Genomic DNA, 13,487 nt, shown 5'->3' with positions numbered 1-13,487 from the left:
GTGATTTTCCGTTCGTCATTTTAGAAACAACATAATTAAGAGGCATAAATTCATTAATTGTTTCAGGTTCATTCTAACGCTCGACTGCTAAGCGCTAGATAAAACGAATACTGTTTACGTTTTTAAATATTTTAATTTTTTTTGGCTGGAAAAGTTATTAGGCTTGGTTTATTTGAATTCGCGCAAAGCTACACGAAGGCTATCTGCGCTAGCCGTCCCTACTTTAGCAGTGTAAGACTAGAGGGAAAGCAGTTAGTCATCAACACCTGCCGCCAACTCTTGGGCTACTCTTTTACCAACGAATAGTGGGAGTGACCGTAACATTATAACGCCCCTACGGCTGAAAGGCCCAGCATGTTTGGAAAGAAACAAAGAATCAGTAAATAAAGCAGGATGTGGCACTCGTTGTAGACATATATCGTTCATTCATAAATTCAGTTCAGGATACACGCTATGGGTAAGTATGCCCACCAAACAAATATCCAGCCCTTCGTAACCGAAAGCACGTTTGCCACTCATCACCACCCACCGCCAACTCTTATGCTACTTTTTTACGAACGAATAGTGGGATTGACCGTAACATTATAACGCCCCCACGGTTGGAAGGGCGAGCATGATTGGTAAGATGGGAATTCGAACCAGCGACCTTCAGATTACGAGGCGATTGCCTTAACCACCTGGCCATGCCGGGCCTTATTATTAGGCACAACACTGTTTAAGTTTTAAACAATTCTTCATTAACTGCTATAAAAGGCGTCATGAATATATTTTCGCTGGTATATTATTTGCACTTTGTTTTAGTCTGTGTAGAAGAAATTACAACCCATAATGGTGAATATTCTTTATGTAATTATCCCAGCTTCTCTTTTATTTTCCAACTTCTAAAAGCTGCTTTTATATAACATGTATTATTTCATATCATATTGATTCCTGTACAATTGATTACACATGTTTCTATTGCTTTTGAAACTTCCTTTTAAATACATGCTTCCAAAAATTAATCAACGATGGGACATTGTTCGACTCACTAGCTAACACTGAAATTAAGCTTATGAATTCCAGTCATTACTGCGTAAATACTCGTGTCACGTGGGTAATACTGAGAACTTTAACACAGGGAAAAACCCACTGAGCGTTTTCGGCCTGGCATGGCCAGGTGGGTTAAGGCGTTCGACTCGTAATCCGAGGGTCGCAGGTTCAAGTCCCCATCGTACCAAACATGCTCGACCTTTCAGCCGTGGGGACGTTATAATGTGACGGTCAATTCCACTATTCGTTGGTAAAAGAGTAGCCCAAGAGTTGGCGGTGGGTGGTGATGAGTAGCTGCCCTCCCTCTAGGCTTACACTGCTAAATTAGGGACGGTTAGCGCAGAAAGCCTTCGTGTAGCCTTGCCCGAAATTCAAAAACAAGCAAACACATTTTTGAAATTGCATATTATGAGCACTCTATGACCAAAAAATTTAATGTCTCTCACGTTAAAATCCCTTATTTCACGCATGAGTTAATTAATATATATTTATTAAATAGCATCATGTAAGGAAAAAATTCAGAACAATGAAAAGTTTTATAATACAAGCAGAGACAAGTGCAGTATTTGTTTCTGTAAAAATTCATTACTAAAACTACGATATAATCCCTTGACTTTAATATTACTTTCGATCATTTCCTGCTACAGACTGATAAATGCTGCTAATGCTCTAAGCTAATCTTTGTTTGTAGGCTTAGACTTCTAATTAAATCACCGCCGGTTTCTGGTCTCTGTTTTTCTATTAGTGACAGAAAACTTCATTGTGGTATCATCATTAACATTTGCTGTTAAACTAAGGCTGAAGATTAACATTCCAATAGAAGAAAACGTTGCGAAAAGCGAAAACAATACAATCCAGCTCACTTCATGCCCATATTGTTATAAGTATCGATTAGAGTTTGTTTGTTTGTTTGTTTTGAATTTCGCACAAAGCTACTCGAGGGCTATCTGTGCTAGCCGTCCCTAATTTAGCAGTGTAAGACTAGAGGGAAGGCAGCTAGTCATCACCACCCACCGCCAACTCTGGAGCTACTCTTTTATCAACAAAGAGTGGGATTGACCGTCACATTATAACACCCCCACGGCTGAAAGGGCGAGTATGTTTGGTGTGACCGGGATAAGAACCCGCGACCCTCATATTACGAGTCGAACGCCTTAACCCATCTGGCCAAGCTGGGCCATATAGAGAGAAGGACAGACAAACAGTCAAATATGGAAACAAACAAATAAACAATGCAAAATATGCAGACAGGAAGATATTATGACCAAAAAAAATATATAGGAAGAGAGAGAGGTGTGTCTATTATATGTCTGTTATTGAATGAAAAACTCAACAATGACGTAGCGTTTTTAATTAAGAACAGTTTGCCAAGAGGTTAGAATTCAATCCATAACTGGAGGACCTAAAATTCAGGGTTCGAAGTGGACAGGTGGATAGTGCGGTTGAATTGCAGCCAGAGTGTCGCGAGTTAGAATTCCAGTATCACCAAACATACTCGCCCTTTCAGCCGTGGGGGTGTTATAATGTGACGATCAATCCCACTATTAATTGGTAAAATAGTAGCCCAAAAGCTGGCAATGGGTGGTTATGACCAGCTGCCTTCCTTCTAGTCTTGCTCTGCTAAATTAGAAAAGGCTAGCGTAGGTAGCCCTGGTGTAGCTTTGCGCGAAATTCAAAACAAACGAAACAAATCTAGGATTCAGCTAACAAAAATTGACTAAAATGGTTATAAGTGGTAAATAAATAAAACAATTAGAAAGGACCAGAACTTACTCTTACAACATAAGGCTTGTGAACTGACAACTGATGCAAGAGACACATTCATTAAACTGGTCAGTTCCATTCTTTGAGTTTCAGAGCAAGAAATTAATTCCGAAAAAAATACCATCAATCAGCACAATTATAGGTTCGAGACTAGGCGGTTACGTTTGAGACACCTGGTAACCAAGCTTTCTCTGGACCCATCTGTGACAATTGTACAGGAGCAATGACAAAGATAATACATTTGACACGTTCAAACAAATAACTCCAGGTGGTGTTGGCACCATCTGATGAAAATGTTATACTTTGACGTTAATAAACGTTGTTTCTGGAGTTAAACATAATTAAAGCTTAAACCAAGAGAACTCTTTTAATATACTTCAGTTAGCATTGTGAATTTTTAAAGTTAATACTTTAACCACTGAACGTATAATGCTCGATCAAGTAAGTATTACTAAACCGTATTTTTATCTTATGAAGTCTTTAATGAATTTACCAGAGATAAATTTGGTGAAAATGGTTAGACACAGTAACACATCTATTGGATAAAATAGCACAAAAATAAAACATTAAAAGTATACACTTTGTATTGTGTTTTTACGAACGTGTTGCCCCTGGTTATTACCGTTTTTTTGATAGAGGATGGTTTCCTTAATAGTTTGATAAAATACTGAATTTAAAGTGTCCTCTTGCTTGTATTTCCAAGTGAAAAATAGCGAAGGATGGAAACGCATCAGTTGAAGGATATTCAGAATAATTACTTTAGCGCGATTGCCGTTGAAACACGCCTAATATACCTTGTTTGTCCAATGACAGCTTCAGACTGACAAACAGCAAACTCCTAGAGCTCTCTAGTTCACATTACCTTCATATTTTCTAATTATAATAAAATTGTCAGCTTAGCAGCAGAATTAATATTTCCACTAATTGCTGAATGATATTAGAAGCATTCCTAGGTTTGCCTGTTTGTTTTCTCTAAGATTACTATCACTTACTGGTGGATCCAACATATTTCTTCCTTTGATCCATCCTGAATATCACTAATTCCTTACTTAGCAATCTCTAAGTAATCTCTCATACGCATTTTAGGTATGGCGTTTTTAAATGTCTCTTTACTCAATCTGTAATCTTATTTTTATTGAGGAATTTCGAGATTACGTTGATGCTACAAATTGACTCTCGTGAATCAATCAGCCAATCAAATTGTTTAAAAAACTAACAGATGAATGCAAAGTCTAATGGGCCCGGCATGGCCTAGCGCGTAAGGCGTGCGACTCGAGAGGGTCGCGGGTTCGCGCCCGCGTCGCGCTAAACATGCTTGCCCTCCCAGCCGTTGGGGCGTTATAATGTGACGGTCAATCCCACTATTCGTTGGTAAAAGAGTAGCCCAAGAGTTGGCTGTGGGTGGTGATGACTAGCTGCCTTCCCTCTAGTCTTACACTGCTAAATTAAGGACGGCTAGCACAGATAGCCCTCGAGTAGCTTTGTGCGAAATTCCAAAACAAACAAGCAAAGTCTAATCTATCATTTGACTCATTTATTTTTAGTGAGTCATGCCGGTTTGGGGGAATACCATCATATGATCAGTAACAATATACTAGAAAGAACTGAAAGAATAAAAAATTAAGCATTACATAAGATTATTTAAAGAGTAAAAAACACTTCATAAAGCGTACATATAATATACACCCCTTCACTATGTGAAACCTGGTATTCTTCTGATTAATCCTAGTCCGGGGTTACTGACGAAAGATGGAATGCCACGAAACCAATGTAACTCAGCGATAAGTGGTAAATCCTGAAAGGTTTGACTTCATATTTTTGACAGTTGAAACATATTTCATTTCAGAAATCCCCCACACACACACACACTCATTTCTTCTTAAGCGCCGAACTTTCGTTTCGTGGTTCCTTTACAAATCCAAATCAGATAACTGCTTCCATGAAATGACAAATAAATCTGAATTCTTTAAATTAAATCAGTATAGGTAGGATGTAGTACAGATTAAAGACAGTAGATACCTCGTGATGTAATATGGCATACAGTGAAAAAAACAACGTGCCAGTTGCAACTAAACCGTAATTTAGGGTCAAACCCTGACCTCTTATTTCTGGTTTCACACCAGAAAAAACAAATGTGCCAGCAATGTTTGTTGTAATAATTTTACAGTTCTTCAGATCTTTTTTTAATCAAACTTTTTATTTTGTGTTAATATGTGGTGCATTTATTCGGTCATCGCCTAGGGCGTGCACACGAAGTACAGTCCATTATAAATATATAATCAGCTGAAGTCGTCACAAAATAGGGCCTGTTCAGCTTGTCGCTAATAGCGACCCGCTGTTACTGCGCGTGAGAGTTATGACAGGAAACGCCCAAAGCAGTCGTACACGATGTTCTGTTTTTTTCATCCTCTTGAAGATGATATTCGCGCGGAACTCTACGTTCATCTTTGCATAGTGGAAATCTGATCGCCATTGAAATAAAAATATGATATTAAACGTGTAATTTTAGTGTTACGTTGTAGCAGAATAACGTAATTACTCAGTAAAGTAATGAAAACTGCCAACATTGAAGGCTTATTGCAAAGTAATCTACCTCCGCAACTTTCATTACCTAACATTACCTAATAGATATCCATCCACAAACTAGTTTTCCGTGTTTAAATAGTAGAAATTTTACAGCTATGCTCAAAGACGAGTTGAAAAGGCTTAGCATGACCTATTGGTTAATTGAGTCACTCGACACTCAATCTGAATGTTGTAGGTTCGAATTCTGTCACTGATGAATATGCACGTCCTTTCAGGCGTGAGGATATTATAATGTTGAGGGCAATCTCATTATTCGTCGGCAGAATAGTAGTTCAAGAGCAGGCGGTAGTAGATCTAATTAGTAGATCTAATTCATCATTTCAAGATTGGGAACAGCTATCTCAGATAGCTCTCAAATAGCGTTGCACGAAATTCGGTAAACAAACATACGTTAAAATATTTCAAGAAATCTGAGCATCTTTGACATGATGTTTCAGTTTCTGCACAGTCTCCCAGTCACTCAGCAGTAAGTCTGGAGGCTTGTAACCCTAAAAATCAGGTTTCGATACCAGTGATGGGTGCACTACAGACAGCCCATAGGCTTAATAACAGACAAGCGAACAGTTTTTCAACTATGGGATGTCAGGCGTTTTATTTACTTCTTACATTACATCTACGGATCTACAGCACTAAAATCAGGGGTTCCAGTCCCCTCGGTGGACTCAACAAAGAGCCCGATGTAGCTTTGCTATAAGAATCAAACACACACTCTTACTTTACACAGATAGACGGTTATAGGTGTGTGGAACATTTAACTATACGTTGCTCGTAGGCCTAACTTGGTTAAAGAATATTGTGGGTGTGAAAGAAAAGTTTAGATCTTAGTTAACGTGTAAAACCAATCATCTCAAACTAAAATGACTTTGAACGAGTAAAGCTGTTACCCTTCTCGTAGAAATACAATACTCTCAGACCTATGTGTCTTCCTAAGACATAAATTGCTCAATACTTAACAAATCCTCATTTATTCGATTCACAACCACGTTTCTGTAAAGATAACAACAGACTCCCAACATAACCATGGTCTCTGAATAATTTAATCAAAATTAAAAAATCTTCCCACATGTTGCGTTTTTTTAATATCCTTTATCGTTGAAACCTCTGAAACAGAAATCAGCTTAACATAATTTAGAGAGACAATTATAATATTTCTCTCTTTGAGCATAATTCTACAGTTTGATAAAAAAATATTCAGATGCATGGAAAACTTAGACAGTAGTTGACTACTGTATTGTCCCAGTAAATGAATTATATGAGTTTGAAGTAATGAGAGTCAGTGTGTGTGTGTGTTTTTTTTTGTATAACAAAGCCACAAAAGGCTATCTGCTCCGCCCACTGAGGGGAATCGAACCCCTGATTTTAGCGTTGTAATACCGGAGACATACCGCTGTCCTAGCGGGGGGCAAGAGTGAGTTTAAGTTATAGAAGCAAGTCTATCTCAGAGAACTCCTAACGAAACAGCAAAGAATATGTTACTCCCAAATGATGGGGTCGTTATTCTTACCAAACCCATTAGTAGAACTGTTAGAGCTAACAAACAGTATTACAGTTATATCTTACTTTTTTTTGTTTATTTGAAGTTAAGCTCAAAGCCTACCAGGGTTATCGAAACCCGGTTTATAGCTTTATTTGTTTTTTGAATTTCGCGCAAAGCTGCACGAGGACTATCTGCGCTAGCCGTCCCTAATTTAGCAGTGTAAGACTAGAAGGAAGGCAGCTAGTCATCAACACCTACCGCCAGCTCTTGGGCTACTCTTTTACCAACGAATAGTGGGATTGATCGTAACATTATGACGCACCCATGGCTGAAAGGGCGAGCATGTTTGGTGCGATGAGGATTCGAACCTGTGACCCTCAGATTGCGAGTCAAACGCCTTAACCCACCTGGCCATACCGGGCCACTTGTAGCTTTTTAAGTCCGCAGACATACCCCTGTGCTACTAGGGATAGGAGTGGGGTGGACTATTTCCTTCCAGTTAAGCATATGTTTACGAAGGTCGCTTAAATTTTATGTTACTGTTAAATTTCGCACAAAGCTACACGAGAGCTGTTTGCTTTAATCATCGTTAATTGAGATAGACCAGAGGAACGCAGCTAGTCAATACCGCCCACTTCCAACTTTTTGGGCTACTCTTTACCAACAATAGTTAGTATTGACCGTCACATTATAATTCCTTCCCCAATGACTAAAACGAAAAAAAACATGCCTAGTGAGAATATTCAAAGGTTCTAAACATGCCACACATTAGTTTGCAAAGAACCTTCAGTTTCAAACACAGTCTGTTTACCAGATTAGAGATGTAGTTTTTAGCTCATACGGTAGCACAGCGATACGTCTGTGGACAAAAGCGCTAATAACCGGGTTCCGATACCCTTGGAGGGCAGAGAACAGATAGCCCATTGTGTAGCTTTGGGCTTAAACCTACAAACAAACAAGCCTAACTTCAATATTGCAGAACAATCCTAATAATGTAGTTGTATTACTTTCTCTGTGGTATCTATGGTAATCTTAGTATCTATGGTAATCTTTACAGGAATGTAAAGCAGGGAAGGAATCGTACAAATAAATTTTGAAATCCGTTTATTATCTTTCATTTGGAAATCACGACACTAGAAGTAAATAATCCAGAGTCACTTCGCCCGTAGATTCGTATATGAATTGAAAGCAGCACATTGGAGATTGTTTTAGCTTGCAAGCTTAAGATTGTTCGCTTCAATTATGTACCAAACTATTGTTACAACTCTTTCAAACGAAGACCTTAAGCAACGGAAATCATTCAGCTAATTCACTTACGCATAAGATACGTTGTCAGATTCCCAGTGTAATGCAGCCAGATTGTCATGCCATAACCCATAATAGCAAAGTGGATTTGTGTGTATAGATCTTCGATTTCTTTGTTCGAATTGCAGTACGGTTTCAAGATTTTTTTTTTTCTAATGCATTTACCTGGAACAACATATCATTACTGGTGTATTAAGTAGACAGGAAAAGTAAGACAGTATTAACATATAATTAAAATACTTTCTTAATGGTTTGTCGATAAAAACTAAAAGCTACGCAATGTGCCGTTTGCGCTCTTCACACCAGAGATATCCAAGTCCTTATGTTTACAGCTATAAACCCTCAGACTTACTGCTGAGCCACGAGATGGAATAAGAAGTCTGAAGAAATATGAATACTTTAGTATATTTAGTATTTAATAACAAGTAAGGATTATTTACTTTGAATATAAAATGTGTTGACCAAGTACCAGACAAGGTTTAATTGTTAAGTTCTCCTAATTTATGCTCTAAATATATATCTAATAAGGATAATCTATTTCTTTATAAGTTACTGGAGGTTTAGGTACCAAAGAATAGCCGACAACTCCACATGTCAGACTTTGATGGAAGGTTCCACAAGTCTAACGATAGATATGGTAGATTGCTTACGACGTGTATTCCTTATTATGTTATAATTTCTAAGATGGCGACTGCAAACGTATACAGGCCTGTATGTTACTTCAAGAATTCACTACCATATGTATATATATATAATTGAGAATATTTTCTTCGTTAGCGAATTCTAAAAAAGTGGTAAATCCTGAGATACTTATCAGCTCCTGTGATGATAGATGGAGATATTTACATCATCATGGTAGCTCGTACGACAAAATAAACAGATTAATGTGTGTTACTGCATTGCGTAATATCAGCTCGTACGACAGAATAAACAGATTAATGTGTGTTACTGCATTGCGTAATATCTATTCGAAACAAGTCTGTAGTTTTCCAACTGCTCAGTTGGATCTATAGTACTGTCATTTAGCCATGCACAGAATTCCTGATATGATCATCCTATCATGTCTGAAGAAAGTGACTGAGAGAAAAATATCTGTTGTCCCTGAGAAAACTGTTGTTATCACTCTTTGTGATCTACATGTATACTTACTATTAACAACAAAGGCAACTTGAACAGACTTTGGACAAGTAACCTGTGTGTTATTTAACATTAAAGCCTCACTAGATACAGGTTAGAACCTAAAGTATTGTGTAGCCCAAAATTATTCCGAGGGGTTTCAATATCAATTATGCAGCCGAGGTGAAACTACCGATCCGAAACGTGCAGCGCAATACGTTCACAGAGAAACCAGTATTTAGCTTTTTTAGTAAACACTTGTCTAGGATTCTTATAGAATTCTTTCTGTCACGCATGTTGCAACTTCTGTCCGGTAAGTTCATTAACGTCATCATGGCCTAAAATTGCAGAAGTTTGTCCATATCTAAACCTCGTTCTATAAAGTAAATGGCAAACCACTGTAATAGGTATGCTCTATTGAACTGTGTTGTGGCACTTATCATATTATTGTCTTTATTATTATTGCACAATATATATTTGTTATAGGTCTATGCGACTTATTTTAGTCGCAGATGACAGCAAACTGTGGATCACTGACATTCAGTGGATCTTACCTCCCATTCTTTAGTTTTTATCTGTTTAGTCTTTGTCGCCTTGAAAAATTGTTGATCTATACCCACAATGCCTCAAGATTTCGCTTAACAATTTCCTCCCAAGATACTTACGTTGTACTCAAAGACGACTTTAAAAATATATATAAAACAGGTTTTATTTTTATTTAGTAGTACATCTATATTCAGACTTTGGTAGTGTTCTTATCATACCAAATAAAACTTTGACCAAGCCCAAATATTTCCGCTTTTGAATGCTTCAAAGATCCATTTAATGTATTCAAAAGCTCTCTCCGTCAACACAAATGATTATTTGGTATGCCTACAGTAATGTAAGGGTCTGGCACACTCCAACCTTAACAAAACACAATACTAGGGGCCTTTATTTTACCTGAAATATTTTTATATCAAATTTTGTGGTAGCTCCAGCACCTACAGACTTTTCGCCTCAACGGACAACACAAAGAGACTCTATTGTAATGGCATCACACGAAAACAACAACAAAGAAAGTTCCGATCATAACTGTGATGGGTAAGGTCGAAGATTTTTTATGTAAATGCCATTTAAAGAGCACTACCGTTAAACCACTAACGTTCTTGGTTCCTTTATAGGTAAAGTGGTACTACACACTTTGCAGTCTCATTGGTTTGGTTTGTTTTCGACTTTTTCGTGGCGAATAACGCGATTTTTTGGACCATCCAGCGTGTTCGCCTGAACTGAACCTCATTAAAATTGTTTGGAGGTGGATGGCAAGGGAAGTCTATAGAAATGGACGACAATTCCAAACAATGCATGATTTTTTTGAAGCCATCTTCACCACTTGGAATAACATTCCAGTCAGCCTTCTGCAAACTCTTATATCGACCATGCCAAAGCGCATGTTTGCAGTTGGTCGCAATGACGGCCGTGCAACTCACTTTTGTTGGGCATTTCTTACCCTGTTTAGGACTTCTTTTTGGTACGGTATTGAACTTTTGACAAGCTAGTATTTAGGCTAATTTCATAGTGTTCACATTTTCCCTATTAAATGCTAAAAGAGTTTTTTTTCCCCTTTTCTTATTTTAATCTTTCAAAGCTCTACTTAAATAAGTGGTTGAGTCTAACAACGCAAAATGCATATTTTTTTATTTATGTTCATTGGCCTTAACATTTCGGCCAGCAGTGTATTTGCATTTGCAAGTAGAATAGCTATTTTTAACAAAAGGTCATTTCAATATGTTTCGTCAATCTAACTATAAAAGCACATCATTCAATTTTTGTCTTAGTTTTAAAAGAATAGACCAGTTTGGGAGGTAAACGTGTAAGTATATGGATAACCATATGACTTACACCTTTACTAGTTGGTACAGATGTATAACACATTTATTTAAAAAATATCGTGAGGTGGCACTGCAATAACACCTTGAAACCTTATTTTGTTTGGTTGTTTATTTATAATTAAGTACAAAGCTACACAATGGGCTATCTGTGCTCTGCCCACCACGGATATCGAAACCCGGTTTCTAGCGGTGTGAGTCCTCTGTGCCACTGGGAGGCGAAACCTTATTTACTTATCACATGATTTCATCAGGAATATCGGTTAAAGGTATGCGTTTTATCTCTCAGAACATTCATTTATTCTTCTATAAGTAAAGTGTTACAAGTGATGAAACTTGATCAAAGAAATCGTACTTATAATAATAACATTTAAGAAAAAAAAACATTTTTAACATTACACAAAACACGCCACTAGAGATGTGTTTTGTGCTGCTACTTCGTATCCAACCTCATCAGTAGCCTTTTCATGATTTTGTTTTTTGTTATTAAACGAAAAGTTATCTTTGTTTCCCCAATCGCTTGAGTCGAACACCCAATTTTAGCAGTATTAGCCATCAAAATTGCCGTTGAGCCTTTCGAGATTGTGTTACTGAAATGGGCAAAACAGAAACTGAACATTAATGGGGTGGCCCGGCATGGCCTAGCGCGTAAGGCGTGCGACTCGTAATCCGAGGGTCGCGGGTTCGCGCCCCCGTCGCGCTAAACATGCTCGCCCTCGAAAAGATAGCCCAAGAGTTGTGTGGTGACTGAACATGGGCAAAACAGAAACTGAACATTAATGGGACTTCCACTGATACATCGATTTTGGAAAGTATTTAATGAAATATTTTTGTTCACGTTTCAAATATTAAAAACACCAAGCGTGTTGTGCTGTATTAAAAATCACATTTTATAAAATGACATACGCTTAATGTTAGCTACAGTATCACTTTCGTGTTTTTGCTTGTAGTTAAACCTAAACAACATAATTTCTATATGATTTTAAATTTCGCAAGTCCTGTCGAAAGTAAAATTTTAATGACGTAATCGCGAAGATTAAAATCCTGATATATACGATTGATTCATTATTTCATGAATTAGTTTCGAACAACTTGCACACTGATAACCCTAACTATATTGACCACAATAGTAAATCAATATTTTTATTGATACTTACTATGTCAAACGGACATGTTAAAATGCATTGTGGGCCCAGTATGGCCAGGTGGTTAAGGCACTCGACTCGTAATCTGAGGGTTGCGGGTTCGAATCCCCGTCATACCAACCATACTCGCCCTTTCAGCTGTGGGGGCGTTATAAGTTGCAGTCAATCCCACAATTCGTTGATAAAGGAGTAGCTCAAGAGTTGACGGTGGGTGGTAATGACTAGCTGGCTTCCCTCTAGTCTCACTCTGCTAAATTAGGGACGGCTAACGCAGATAGCCTTATTGTAGCTTTGCGCGAAATTAAAAAAAAAATGCATTGTTAGCCATTACTTTGCGATAATAAATTAAACGAAAACTCTATCAAAGCATTAAGGTTTGTAAATACGTCTTGTGAAAACAAAAAAAAAAAAAAACGACTGGTTGTTTTTAGTATTGTTCACACCAAGAAATGTTCTGAGCTTTAATATAAAGTAACTATTGATCTACGCATTACAAGTAAGCCTTTAACTGTGAATAAACGATCGTCATATTTTTCTTTACCGTTTACACTTCATATTCTGAGCATTTCTATCAGTTGCAATACAGCTTGAAATGTAGTTATTTTGCTTAGGGTTTACTACAAGAAAGTGTGTGTGTGTGTCTATATATATATATCACCATCCCCGATGTTGAATATTATGGCTCTGAAAATGGACTGTCAGCCATTAAAGGCTGCAGCACCGCCATCATAAGTGTTCTATCGCTTTGCAGAGTGCATTGTAAAATGGTAATTGCATGGTTATGACAGTGGCTCGTGAAATGACGTGCACGTTTACCGTTTATTTGAGCTTTTATTACAGGAGTGGAAATTTCCCTCCACGTAGGACTTCCTACTTGTTTCACCCGATCGTGTCTAGTAATCATTTAAGCTAGATGTCGTCATTGGACGGACGTTCCACTTTATGCATTGCACTGTATTTCAGTTAGAGTTTTCTTTTCCTTTGGACTTTATGACGAGTCATGTACAATTTAATGGAAACCCTTATTCAAGTTTGGGGACAGCTACACACATATAGCGTGAAAACTACAAATTGTCCACTGTGTGAACGAGCGGCTGTCCGAACCAGGCAGGAAAGTCCACCCAGTAGGAATATACGTCATTACTGTAAATGCTGGAGCAACACAAACTTAAACAAAGAAGAAAAAAAACGCGAAAC

General features: G+C 37.7%; 1 protein-coding gene across 2 annotated transcripts in view; it reads left to right on the top strand.

The window, feature by feature from the left end:
* LOC143234288 (uncharacterized) overlaps window positions 1–13,487 on the top strand; it is a 218,350-nt gene that overhangs the window by 153,319 nt on the left and 51,544 nt on the right. The gene's annotated exons all lie outside the window — the stretch shown is intronic.

Source organism: Tachypleus tridentatus, chromosome 12 (genome assembly GCF_004210375.1).
Source record: "Tachypleus tridentatus isolate NWPU-2018 chromosome 12, ASM421037v1, whole genome shotgun sequence".
Taxonomy (NCBI): Eukaryota; Metazoa; Arthropoda; class Merostomata; order Xiphosura; family Limulidae; genus Tachypleus; species Tachypleus tridentatus.
The sequence above is the reverse complement of the archived record's forward strand: the minus strand, read 5'-3'. Positions and strand labels throughout refer to the sequence as shown.